Raw genomic sequence first — 12,823 nt, forward strand, 5'->3', positions numbered from 1 at the left:
CTCTGTCTGATCGGGATAAATGTCGGCTCTAACGAACCTTCTCCTTAAACATCTGCCACTGCTCATATTCAGGATCCTTCACCGCAAGAACTCTCTGTAATACCACCTCTTTACACAGATTACAACTGAAATGGCATGTTCCTGGGTAAATAAACTACTGTATGAAACTGTCTCTGACCATTCCACAAATTCCTCTTCCACTGAACCAGTCTGATTATTTTAATCAATAAACAAACAGAAGCAAACACACAGAGAATGTTGGAGGAACTCAGCAACCAGTCGACAGCTCGGGCTGGGAACCTTCATTCTGATTAAAGAGAAAGAGACAAAAGCCAGAATTAGGTGATGGGGGAGGAGTAGAAGGACAAGTGAGTGCGGGAGGGGTCTGGTTTCTGGAGGAACGATTATGTGAAGAGCTGAGTGACAGGCAGAAAAGGCAAAGAGATGAAGAGAAAGGAATCTAACAGGAGAGACGCAGGACCACGGGATTACACAAAAGAGATGGAGAGCCAGACAGAATTGATGAGGAGGTCATGGCGGTGCGTGAGGGGAAGTGAAGGAGTAAAAAGCCACCAGAATGGGGCGGGGGGATCCGAAGGAACGCTGAGGTGGAGTGGGCGGAAGAAGCACAGGATATTCATTTCTTGAATTTGAAGAAATCAATGTTCATGCCGTCGAGATTGGAGGCTACACAATCGGAATATGAGTCGTTGCTCATTCAACATATACTTGGCCTCATCGCAGCAGGAGAGGGGGCCATAGTCAGACATGCTGTTGATGGCCCTCCGCTGGTCAGGTTCGACCATGGATATTGTACCTTCGCGGATGAAAGTCAATATGCAAGTCAGGGTAGTACGATACATAAAGCAAGCTGTTGCCCATGCAGGGGTGAATGCTCTCCACGCAGCTGATGAATCCAGAGCAATGGTCGAGACCGATGCAGTCAGGCACCAGAGGTGTCGCAGAATTAGCGGTGTGTCTCGAAGTAGGGATGACCGTCTCTAATGACATTTGAAATATTTCTGTCACAGCCCTAGCTGTATCTACACTAACTTCCCTCAAGGTCCAAGGGAAAATCCTGTCAGGACCCAAAGGCTTTTGCCATTTTATATTCGTTAAAAGCGCCAGTACTTCCTCTTTTTTACTCATCATAGTTTCCACAACTACCATACTTGTTTCCCTTATCTTACACGATACAATTTACTTCTCCTTATTGAATACCGAAGAAAATAAATTGTTCAAAATCGACCCCATCTCTTTTGGCTCCACATATAGCTGTCCACTCTGATTCTCTAAGGGACCAATTTTCTCCCTTACTATCTTTTTGCTATTGATATAACTGTAGAAACCTTTAGGATTTATTTTCACCATACTTGCCAAAGCAAACTCGTATCTTCTTTTAGCGTTTCTATTTTCTTCCTTAAGAAAATTTATTTATATTCTTTATATTCCTCAAACACGTCATTTACACCATGCTGCCTATATTTATTATAGATCTTTCTCTTTTTCGAAATAATCTTCCAATGTCCCTTGAAAACCATGGCTCTCTCAAACATCTCACACTCTCTCATACCCGGACTCCAGCACCATCAATACTGGTTCAAAAGACCATGTAATGGCCCCCCGTCGATCTCGGCTGCCACAGCAACCCAGGGCATATTCAAAATCCGGACTCCAGCACCATCAATGCTGGTTCCAAAGACCATGGAATGGCCCCGCCGTCGATCTCGGCTGCCACAGCAACCCAGGGCATATTCAAAACCCGGACTCCAGCATCATCAATGCCAGTTCCAACGACCATGGACACCTTCAACGCAATTGCGCAGACCCCAACTGCGACTCCAGCCTTGAACACCAGGCCGGGTCTTCACGTGCAGCGGTTGTGACTCCTGTCTGACCTTCCCCAAGCACCACTCTGCATTCTCCTCTCCCTCAATCCCATCGTCAGCTCCTGGACCCTCAGAGGCTCCACCTTCCTCTCACCCTAATCCTCCCCTCTCCACCGACTTCACCAGCCTCTCCCCTGTGATCTCAACTCTCAACCGTGCCGGGAATTTACCATCCCCTCCGACATTCAACTCCCTGAGGCAGAGTGCTCTGTCCTCAGTAAAGACCTCATCTTTGTGCTCCTTCGCCCACACCTCAGCGAGTTCGACGTACGCCATGATGCTGAACTTTTCTTCCGCCGGCTCCGTCTACGAGCCTAATTCTTCGGCAAGGACTCCCACCCCCACCGATGACCCGTCTTCAACCAAACTCCTCTTCATCAACACCCCGCTCTGGTCTTCTGCCTGCTCTGGATCTCTTTATTGCTAGCTGCTGACGGAACATCAACCATCTGGACTTCCACTTGTTCCACTTCCAACCTCACTTCTTCCGAAAGCTCTGCTCTCCGCTCCAACCCCAAACTCAGTATCAAACCCGCTGATAAGGGGGCGCTGTCGTGGCCTTGTGTACTGACTTCTACATGGCCGAGGCACAGCGACAACTCACTGATACCTCCTCTTACTTACACCTCGATCATGACCCTACTAAGGAGCACCAGGCCACTGTCTCCCACACCATCACCAACCTTGTCAGCTCAGGGGAGCTCCCATCCCCTGCCACCAATCTCATAGTTCCCACACCCTGTACTTCCCGTCTCAGCCTCCTGCACAAGATCCACAAATCCACATGCCTGTCCAGGTAGACCTATTGTCTCAGCTTGCTTCTGCCCCACCGGACTCATTTCTGCGTATCCTGACACTGTTTTATCCAACCTTGTTCAATCCCTTCCCACCTATGTTCGTGACACTTCTCATGTTCTGAATTTTTTCAGTGATTTTTAGTTCTATTGCCCCCCACTGCTATATTTTCGCCATAGACGTGCAGTCCCTATATACCTCCATCCCCCACCAAGAAGGTCTTAAAGCTCTCCGATTATTTTTGGATTCCAGACCAAACCAATTCCCGTCTATCACCACTCAACTCCGTCTAGAGGAATTCGTTCTCACTCTCAATAATTTGTCCTTTGGCTCCTGCCACTTCCTCCATACCAAAGGTGCAGCCAGGGGCACCCGCATGGGTCCCATCTACGTCAGCCTTTCTGTTGGCTTTGTGGAGCAGTCCATGTTCCAAGCCTATACGAGTATCTGCCCCCCTCTTTTCCTTCGCTACATCGACGACTGCATTGGTGCTGTTTTCTGCACGCATGCTGAACACGTTGATTTCATTAACTTTCCCTCCAACTTCCATCATGTTCTCAAATTTACCTGGTCCATTTCCGACACCTCCCTCCCCTTTCTTGATCTTCCTGTCTCCATCTCTGGAGACGGCTTATCTACACATATCTTCTATAAGCCGACTGAATCTTACAGCTACCTGGACTATTTGAATTCCCACCATGTTTCTTGCAAAAATGTCATCCCCTCTTCGCAATTCCTGCGTCTCCGCCGCATCTGCTCTCGGGATGAGGCTTTTCATTCCAGGACGAAGGAGATGACTTCCTTTTTCTATATACCGTCTGGGCAGCATCCAACTTGATGGCATGAACATTGACTTCTCTAACTTTCGTTAATGCCCCTCGCCTTCTTACCCTAGCCCTGATTTAGTTATTCCCACCCCCCCGCCACTTTTTGTTCTCTCTCTGTCCATCACGCTGCCTGTTCTCCATCTCACTCTGGTGTTCCTCTCCACCTTTCTTTCTCCCTAGGCCTCCCGATCCATGTTCCTTTCCCTTCTCCAGCCCTGTATCCCTTTTGCCAATCAACTCTCTAGCTTTTTGCTTCAACCCACCCGCTCAGGTCTTTTCTTATATTTTTGCATTCCCCCCTCCACCTCCTATTTTCAAATCACTATCTTTTCTTTCAGTTAGTCCTGACGAATGGTCTCGGCCCGAAACATCGACAATGCTTCTTTCTATACATGCTGCCTGGCCTTCTGCGTTCCACCTTCATCTTGTGTGTGTTTCTCGAATTAGCAGCATCTGCAGATTTCCTTGTGTTTACATTGATTTCTTACAATTTTAAAGGTAAGGTTGCTATTAATTGATACCAAATTATTCAAAGGAAAATGTTCATTCTTATGAAAATTTATTTTATGTCCTGAAAACTGGCAAAAACAGGAGAATGAAGGAAGTACGAAAGGTAATGAAGTCTTAACATTAAAAATATAAAGCAAAAGGTCATCGGCATAATGCAAAAGTTCTAAAGAAAGGACATATTTGACACAGCTTTGTGGACCAAGGAGCCTGTATTGTGCTGTTGCAATTCTATGTTCTCTATATTCCTATTCTACCTGTTTCCTCAACACTACATGCCCTTCCACGAATCTTTCTAACATCTGAAACTTGGCAACACAACCATCTATTCTATCATTTAAGTCATTATATACAGCAAAAAAAAAAGAAGTGATCCCAACACCGACCACTGCGGAACACCACTGGCCACTGGCAGGTAACCGGAAAAGGAGCATTTTATTCCCAATTGCTGCCTCTTACCAATCAGCCAATGACCTAACAATGTTAATAACATTCTAGTAATAACGTGGGCTCTTACTTTGGTAATCAGCCATCTGTGTGGTAACTTGTCAAAGGCCTTCCTAACGTCCAGATAAACAAAATCTGCTGCATCCCATGTATCTATCCTACTTGTATTCTCCTCAAAGAATTCCAACAGGAAGACGTGAATTATTCAAAGAGTAAATAAATAGACTAAGCTCAGAGATAGTGCTTAGCCGATGACGAATTATTTTGACACAACTAAAGCATCCATTTATCACTGACTGAAGAGTCGTGGAAGATTGAAGATTGTCACCATCCAGACTTTAGGTGATTCTAACCCTCTGTGCAATTCCCAATCTACAATACAAGGTCAGCAATATTCATTTGTTACTGAAAGCTTGGAGCCATAAAAATGTTATAAAATAAACATTTAACATTGAATCGGATAGAAAACCTGATTCATAAAGGTTTGGATACAGGAGGAAGTGGTTTATGATGAATGTTAAATTGTGTCAATGCTTAAAATAAGGGATAGCAAAAAATAAAGGCCTGAAAGAGGACCACAAGCTTTAGGTTTGGAGGCCATTGTGCCTCAATGACCCTGAGTTCTATGTTGTCTGGAGACAGGGGCTTCCGCTTTGGCTCTCGGCAGTATCAGCCGTACCAAATAGGTCAATAAGTAGAGGCCAGGCTAAGAGAGGTCCACGGGTCTGGGCGTTCAGCCAAGGAATAACAACTCTGACTAGTAAGACCAAACTGCTCCAGAAACAGCAATGAAGAATTATTCTAGATCTGAGTGTAAGGCTTCTCCTCAGTCTCCACGTGGGATGTGTACTGGACTGCACTGAAACCCAAGAGGAAGCTAGTGACATGGTGAAGAAAGCCCTGACCACGGCCAGAGAAGGAAGACATTTATTTCTGCCCTAACTGTCAGTAGTGTAATTGGCAGAAAATATAAATATAATAGTTGCACTTGGACTTTTAGCATTTTTCATTCTCAAATTATAATAGCTCAGAAGTGGTAGTCGGATGCAGCAAATTGAAGTACTTTATTACACAGAAGGAAACAACTCCAATGTCATGATGAACATCCTCTTATCATTAGTCGTGTGCTCTGAATCATTCACCAGGAAATGCTGATGGATATTTGCCATACACACACATACTCATTGCAGAAATCAAAATCATATTTCTGGAGGTGTATTTCCTCAGCATCAGCTTGGCCTACAAATGAGACTAGATACAATTGGAAAGGAAGCTGAAATGTTTTCTCTGGAACACCAGAGACTGAGGCGGGATCAGATAAAAGTTTATAAGATTAAAAGAGGCACAGATAGATTAGACGGGGAGTATCTGTTTCCCGGGGTTGAAATGTCAAATACCAAAGGGTAGGCATCTAGAGTGAGAAGGCATGGGTTCAAAGGGCACATGAGAGGTAGGCTTTTGACTCAGAGAGTTGTGGATGACTGGAATGCATTGTTCTTACGAGCTCTTAACAGATCTTTACTTACCAAACGGTTGCATGCTGTGTTCTGGACAGCTATGTGGGAATATGCATCTCAGACTTTCGCACATATTTTCCTGTGAATTGACAAGAAACAAAGAACAGTGAATTCAGCTTGCAGCTCCGTTATCTCAGACTATTGACTTTGTTGCCCATGGAAGAATTCCACAGCATGCTTTCTGGAGTGCTGTTGCACTGAAAAGGTTTCAGGTATGAGGACAGGTGACAGAAAATAGTTGAGAGAATAACACACCCCAATCCTCATGGAGGGATCAGAAATTAAATGAGGGAGCTAAGTTCCTGGGTGTGAATATATCCGAGGACCTAACCTGGACCCAACATATTTATGCTGTTGTAAAGAAGGTATTTCGGCGGCTATATTTCAATAGAAATTTGAGTAGATTTTGAATGTCACCAAAAACGCTATACTTTCTTGGAAGCTTGACAAAATTTGACATGTTAGCTGAAACATTTACAAATTTCCACAGATGTATGTTAGAGAGTATATTGACTGGTTTTCTCGTGGCCTGATATGGAAACATCAATGCCATTGTACGGAAAAGCCTGTCAGTAGTAGTAAATATGACCCAGTCCGTCATTGGTAAACCAAACCCACTAATCCCTCCTACCTAAACCATGTCCAAATCCCTCCATCTTCCTGCATCAGATCACCTCTCAGTCTCTGGAGTTGCAGTGAAAACAACTATTTTATTACCCCTCTTGTGATAGTACACACCCTTTAACTGAGGCAGCATCCTGGTAAACATACTCTGCACCCTCTACAGAGCCTCCACATCCTTCCAAGTGTGGGGCCACCAGAACTTTATGCAGTGATCCTGACGTGGCCCAACGAGAGTTTTACCAAGTGGGAACATGAATTTTGAACTCAATACCTCGACAAATAAATGAAAGCATTCTGTAAGCTTCTCTGAAGCAACATATCAACCTGTGTAGCTACATTCAACTAGCAATGAATGGGGATGCCATGATCTCTGCTCAGCAACACTCTAAAAGACCTTGTCCATAACAGCGTTCTGTCTATTTGCATTTGCCCTGCAGAGTTGCAGTTCCTCACATTTCTCTGGGTCAAATTCCATCTGCCATTTCTCAGCCTATATCTGCAACTGATCTATATTTTGTTGTATTTATTGCCACTCCCTTGTACTATCCACAGCTCCGTCAATCCTGGTATCATCTGCTAATTTACTAACGAATCCATCTACATTTTCATCCAGGACATCTAGAGACATTACAAGCAGCAGAGGTCCCATAATAGATCGCTGTGAAACTCCACTAATCGAAGACCTCCAGCTCCAATGTTTTCCTTCAACCACTCCTCCTGTCTCTTATGCGAAAGCCAGTACTGACTCCAAACAGCCAATTCCCTGCCAACCACATGCATCTGAATTTTCCGGATTACCATCCAAAAAGACTTTGCCCAGCGCCTGAGTAAAATCAATGTAGATACACGCACTGCCTACCCTTATCAAGCTCTATGTAAATAGCTTCTATTTGGATAAACAAGTTTGCCAAGAATAATCAATTGAAGGTGACCATGAACAAACAGGTCCTGACTCAGTGTCGTCAGTTGGGGGTCGTATGTGCGCACTGACCCTGGGATCAAATCCACATATTTAGACATCAAAGTTAACACTATTGCTGCCAGAAGAAGTGAGAAACAAGATACACTTAAACATCATCCATAACATTTCCAATCTGTGGAACCCATTTCCCTGCAATTTAGTGAAAGACTGTCTATAGCCGTAGTTATGTGTCTTGTCAGGACCTCAGTCCGAGCATGATTCAGCTGTACCCTGTCCAATCAAATCATCTCCATTCCTCCCCAAAAGTGGGACCAAAGTATCATGAATATCAGCAATCTTCCTCCAGTCTTTGAGGCACACTTTTAACTCCCTAATCTAATTGATCCTGTAACAAGCGCACGCACTTTACATAACAATGCAGAGTATATTAACCTTTTGATTCTGATTCCTATATTTATTTCTTAGCTGCTTAGCAGTCACTTTTCAGTGGTTATCCTATTTGCTGGACTCACCTGGACCAGGACCACTGATCATTTTTTTTCTCCCACCCCAAATTCCTCCGCAGTTCAGATGTGTTGCCCCAAATCTATTATTTACTTATTTATTGAGATGCAAGATGGAACAAGGACTTCCATCCCCTCAAGCTGCGCCACCTAGTAAACCAAGGTACAAGCTGTGTAATCACAGGACAATTTGTAATGATCAATTCCCAAGCCTATCGGTCTTTGAACCGTGAAAAGAAACTCGATCAGTCGGGAATATCCCAAGCTTTCCACTCAGTGGATGTAAAGAGACTCCGAGCATGATGGGACTGGAATTGTTCTCCAAACTCCGGAACGTCCCAGTCGCCCCACTCTTTGAGAAATGTGAAAGGCAGAAGATAGGAAAGAAGGGGCCAGATAATCAGACTTTAGTGGTAGGGACGATGTTGGAGTTGATTGTAAAGGATGTGGTTTAGGGATTCTGGGAGGCACGAATAGCTTGTCGGAGGCATGGTTTCCTTGAGAAAACCATGCCTGACTAATCTGTTGGAATTCTTTGAAGAAAGAAAAAAATAAGATAGACAAATATGTTGATGTTGTGTCGATATAGATAAGTTGATGTTGTGGACATAGATTTTCAGAAGGCTTTTCACAAGCTGCCACACATAAGGCTGTTTAACAAACTATAAACCCATGGTATTATTGAAAAGATACCAGCACGGATTCAAGAAGTGCTGCTTACCAGGAGGAAAAGAGCGGGGAGAATGGGATCCTTTTCTGATTCATTACCTTGACTATTGGTGTTCCTCATGGCTTTGTGTTGTGACCAATTTTTTTTTATTATATGAGAATGATTTGAATGATGGGATTGATGGACCTGATGGAATTGATGGCCTTGTTGCAAAGTTTGCAGACGATACAAAGATAAGTGAATCGGCAGTAGATTTGAAAGAATAGGGAAGATACAGAAGAATTCGACACATTAAGGGAATGGTCAAATAAGTGGCAGATGAATCCAATGTTGAGAGGTTTATGGTTGTAAACTTTGTTAGAAGAAATGAAAGTTTTACTGCTTTCTAAATGGAAATAAAACATAAAAATCTGAAGTGCAAAAGCATTTGGGATTCCTGTGCAGCATTTGAAAACTTAATTTGTTGGTTGATTCTGTGGTCAGGAAGGTAAATGCCGTGTAAAATTTTATTTCAAGAGAATCAGAATATAAAACCGAGGATTGAATGTCTTGTAATATGAAGAGCATTTAGAACATAGAACATGGAAAACGTCCTGCACAATGCAGGTCCTTTGGCCCACAATGGTTTACCGAACATTTTTTTTGAATTTTGAATTTACCCCGGATTACACATAGCCCTCTATTTTTTCTAAACTCCATGTTCCATCCCAGGAGTCTCTTCAAATACCCTATTGTATCCTCCTGCACCATTCCACAAACTCATCACTCACTGCTTAAAATACGTACCCCTGACATCTCCTCTGTATCTACTTCCAAACACCTTCAAAATGTGCCCTCACACATTAGCCTTTTCAGCCCTGGGATAAGACCTCTGACTATCTGCACAAACAAAGCCCCTGATCATCTTATACACCTCTATTATGTCACCACCCATCCTTCGTTGCTCTGAGAAGAAAAGGACAAGATCATTCAATCTATTCTCAATGGGCATGCTCCTCACTACCGGGACCATCCTCGTAAATCTCCTCTGCACCCTCTCTGTAGTCTCCACATTCTTCCTTTTGTGCAGCGACCAGAACTGGACACAGTATTCCAAGTGGGGTCTGACAGGGGTACTATATAGCTGCAATATTAACCTCTCGGCTCTTGATCTCAATCCCACAGTTGGTGAAGGCCAATGCACCGTATGTCTCATCAACCACAGTCAACCTGCACAGCAGCTTTGAGTGTCCTATGGACTTGGACCCCAAGATCCCTCTGTTCCTCCACACTGCCAAGAATTTTACTATTAATACTATATTCTGACATCATAATTCACCTACCAAAATGAACCACCTCACATTATCTTTGTTGAACTCCATCTGCCAACTCTCAGCCCAGTTTTGCACCATATCAATGTTCTGCTGTGATATCTGACAGCTTTCCACACTATCCACAACACGCCCAACCTCTGTGACATCAGCAAATTTACTAAATCCTCTTCCACTTCCTCATCTAGACCATTTATAAAAATCAGAATGAGAAGGGCGTCTAGAACAGGTCCCTGAGGCACACCACTGGTCGCCGAACTCTATGCAGAATATGACTCGTTTAAAATCACACTTTTCCATCTGTGGGCAAGCTAGTTCTGGATGCTCAAAGCAATGTCCCTTGGATCCCATGCCTGCTTAGTTTCTCCATAAGCTTTCCATGGGATATCATATGAATTGCATTACTAAAGTCCATATACACTAAATTTTCCGCTCTACCTTAATCAATATATTTAGTTACATCCTCAAAAAATTCAATCAGACTCGTAAGGCACAACCTTCTTTGACAAAGCCATGCTTTTAATTTATAATCATATTATACCTCTCCATATGTTTATAAATTCGACCTCACGGGATCTCTCCACCAAAGTACTAACCATCAACTGAAGTAAGACTCACTGGTCTTCAATTTCCCGGGCTAACTCTGCTTCCTTTGTTGAATAATGGAACAAGATCTGCAACACTCCAATCCTCCGGAACTACTTCTGTCCCCATTCATGAAGCAAATATCATTGCCATGGGCTCCACCCCTCGCCTTCCACAGTCGCCTGTGTTCCATTCACACGTATCCCCCGGCACTCTTTATTGGTCCTATTCTCTCACGTCTTATCCCCTTGCTATTCCTGTCCTTGTAGAATGCCTTGGGGTTTTCCTTTATCCTGCTCATCAATCCTTCACCTGGCCGCTTCTGGCCTCAATCTTCTAGATCTCAATCATTATCTAGTCTTTCGCACCTTTCATGAGCTTTTGCTCTCCTCTTGATTAGAGTTACAACAGCATTTGTACCCCATGGTTCCTGTCCCGTACCATCCTCTCCCTGTCTCATTAGAACACATCTCTTCAGGAATCCACACAAACATCCACTGAACATTTACCACATTTCTGCCATACATTTCCTGATAACATCTGCTCCCAATTCAAGCTTCCACGTTCCTACCGGATAGCATGATATTTCCCCCTACTCTTATTAAACGTTTTCCTAACTTATCTGTTCCTATCTCTCTCCAATGTTATGGTAAAGGAGATAGAATTGTGATTTCTATCTCCAAAATGCTCTACAACTGAGAGACCTGACACCTGACTAGGTTCATTTCCCAATACTCGATCAAGTACAGCCTCTCCTCATGTAGGCTTATCATCATATTTTGGCAAGAAACTTTCCTGAACCCGCCTAACAATGCCACTCCATCTGAACCCCTTGCTCGATGGAGATGCTAATTAACATTTGGGAAATTAAAATCGCCCACTAAGTCAACCCTGTTATTATTGCATCTTTGATGTCCCTGTCATCTGAGTCACAGGGGCAGACTCTGTGTCAGAAGTGCCACCATAGTTGCTTCCCTCATAGACTGTCTCCCCCAACAGTACTCTGCATTGTTTTCAAAGCATTTTCATAGCACCAGACATGTTAGACTGCCACCAACATAATAGTACCCTCACCCCATAACCAACATTTCTACTTCATATCCAAGATCCACAAACCCGCCTGGTTCAATGAATTTCTCCCAGAGCCATGAACAGTGAGATCTCTTCCTAAAGGTAAATGCCTTTTCAAAATACACTTGGCCTCTGTTTGTTAACCCTGATTTTTCCAGAGCCCAATTTATACTCAAAAGTATCAGAGGCAAAGTGGATCTACCTCAGTCTGCACAGGTGAATTTGACTTTCCTCCACTTCTGTAATTTGTGCATTGTTAACCTGCACCGACAAACACACTAGCTCAACAGGTTCAGTAATTCAAGTTCAAGTACAGACAACCAAATAAAGAAATGTTCCTCCAAACCATGGTGCACTCAGAAAACATATACCCACAAAGCACAGCACATAAAACACACCATTGTCACAAATAAATGGCTAAAATAAAATTCACAATACATGCAGTGGGCAGCACGGGTGAATTGTAAAGAGTAAACAGTAAACAATAAACAGCTCACATTGCTCGTGATGAGACCTTGGTGGTGCGAGGATATTTATTAGGTTCTCAGCCTGAGGGAAGAAGCTGTTACCCAGTCTGGCAGTCGTAGACTTGATGCTCCAGCATTTAATTCCTAAAGATTGTGGGTGTCAAAGAGATTGGCGGATGTGTGGTACGAGACCTGAACAAATTCAACTTCGTTATTTCACGAATGCTGCCCTCAAACGTTGTTAACATTCATTCTGTCTTTGTTCCTTGAGCGTGTCCTGTCAACCAGCCAGTCCAGAATTCTTGTTGTCATGGAGAATGGCTGAGAACAGAAGCAGTTCTTGCAGTCTCCATTTCTCTAAGTTCATCTTTCTCCCTCTATGATACGTCAGTCTTCCATCAGCTGAATAACAGAACTGAGCAGCAACAAGATAAGCAAGGCCACATGGTCGACAGGCACCAGTAGAACACACAAAGGGTGAAATATACATTGATCAATTTGTACTTTTTGTGACTGCACATAAAATATATTGGAATACGATGCACAGTTTCGATGTAAGTGAACAATTGGTGAGGTGTAGAAGAGGATATTTTAGGTCCGAATGTAAATGTCTGGGTCAATACGAGTGGCATTCAGATCTGTCACTGAAAGGGTAGCGATGAGCGTACTGGAAATATAGGTGCAACAGA

At 43.5% G+C, this 12,823-nt stretch overlaps 2 long non-coding RNA genes across 2 annotated transcripts in view; one reads left to right on the forward strand and one right to left on the reverse strand.

The window, feature by feature from the left end:
- Positions 1 to 12,823, forward strand: part of LOC132386427 (uncharacterized) — a 41,044-nt gene that overhangs the window by 19,186 nt on the left and 9,035 nt on the right. The gene's annotated exons all lie outside the window — the stretch shown is intronic.
- Positions 6,010 to 12,823, reverse strand: part of LOC132386426 (uncharacterized) — a 31,379-nt gene continuing 24,565 nt past the window's right edge. The window contains exon 3 of the long non-coding RNA XR_009509533.1: positions 6,010 to 6,061. This is a non-coding gene — a long non-coding RNA (uncharacterized LOC132386426). The remainder of the gene's footprint in view (positions 6,062 to 12,823) is intronic.

Source organism: Hypanus sabinus, unplaced genomic scaffold (genome assembly GCF_030144855.1).
Source record: "Hypanus sabinus isolate sHypSab1 unplaced genomic scaffold, sHypSab1.hap1 scaffold_1156, whole genome shotgun sequence".
NCBI lineage: Eukaryota > Metazoa > Chordata > Chondrichthyes > Myliobatiformes > Dasyatidae > Hypanus > Hypanus sabinus.